General features: G+C 45.5%; 1 non-coding gene across 1 annotated transcript; it reads left to right on the plus strand.

The window, feature by feature from the left end:
* The first annotated feature begins 386 nt into the window (after nucleotides 1–386).
* Nucleotides 387–493, plus strand: LOC141669718 (small nucleolar RNA R71). The gene has a single exon (XR_012553983.1). It is a non-coding gene; the product is annotated as a small nucleolar RNA R71 (small nucleolar RNA).
* Nucleotides 494–857: the final 364 nt, after the last annotated feature.

The following is an 857-nucleotide window of genomic DNA, read 5'->3' on the forward strand; positions in this document are numbered from 1 at the left end:
GCTGTTGTCGCTGATAATTATTCACATACTGAACAGATTCGTTGACAAGAGAACAATGATCCGTAGCATGAGAACCTGCACAAAGCTCACAAACCATAGCTATTTGATTAACTCCATACGTAGCCAGAGAATCAACCTTCATTGATAGCGCTTGGAGCTGGGCTGCAATAGCGGTGGCTGCATCAACTTCCAGAATACCTGTGACCTTGCCTGATGTCATCCTCTGAGTTGGGTTTTGATGCTCATTTGCAGCCATCGTCTCGATAAGATTATACGCCTCAGTATAGCTTTTAGCCCATAAGGCGCCTCCAGCTGCTGCATCGAGCATGGGCCGAGATTGGGCCCCCAAACCATTATAAAAACCAGTGATTACCATCCAATCCGGCATTCCATGATGTGGACATTTTCTCAACATTTCCTTGTAGCGTTCCCAATCCTCGCACATAGATTCTGTAGGTTGCTGCGCAAACTGAGTAAGAGCACTCCTCATAGCAGCAGTCTTTGCCATTGGATAAAACTTCACCAGAAACTTTTGCGCAAGATCTTGCCACGTAGTGATGGACCCAGCTGGTTCAGAATGTAACCAGTCTTTAGCCTTATCCCTCAGTGAGAATGGGAAGAGCCTCAACTTGATAGCCTCATCAGTCACGCCATTATACTTAAAAGTGCTGCAGATCTCGACAAAATTCCTTATGTGCATGTTGGGGTCTTCAGTTGCCGCTCCTCCAAAAGAAACAGAATTCTGCACCATCTGAATAGTGCCCGGCTTGATTTCAAAGGTGTTAGCTTGAATAGCCGGATGAAGGATGCTTGACTGAATGTCATCAATTTTAGGCCGAGAAAAATCCATAAGAGCT

Source organism: Apium graveolens, chromosome 6, assembly GCF_009905375.1.
Source record: "Apium graveolens cultivar Ventura chromosome 6, ASM990537v1, whole genome shotgun sequence".
NCBI lineage: Eukaryota > Viridiplantae > Streptophyta > Magnoliopsida > Apiales > Apiaceae > Apium > Apium graveolens.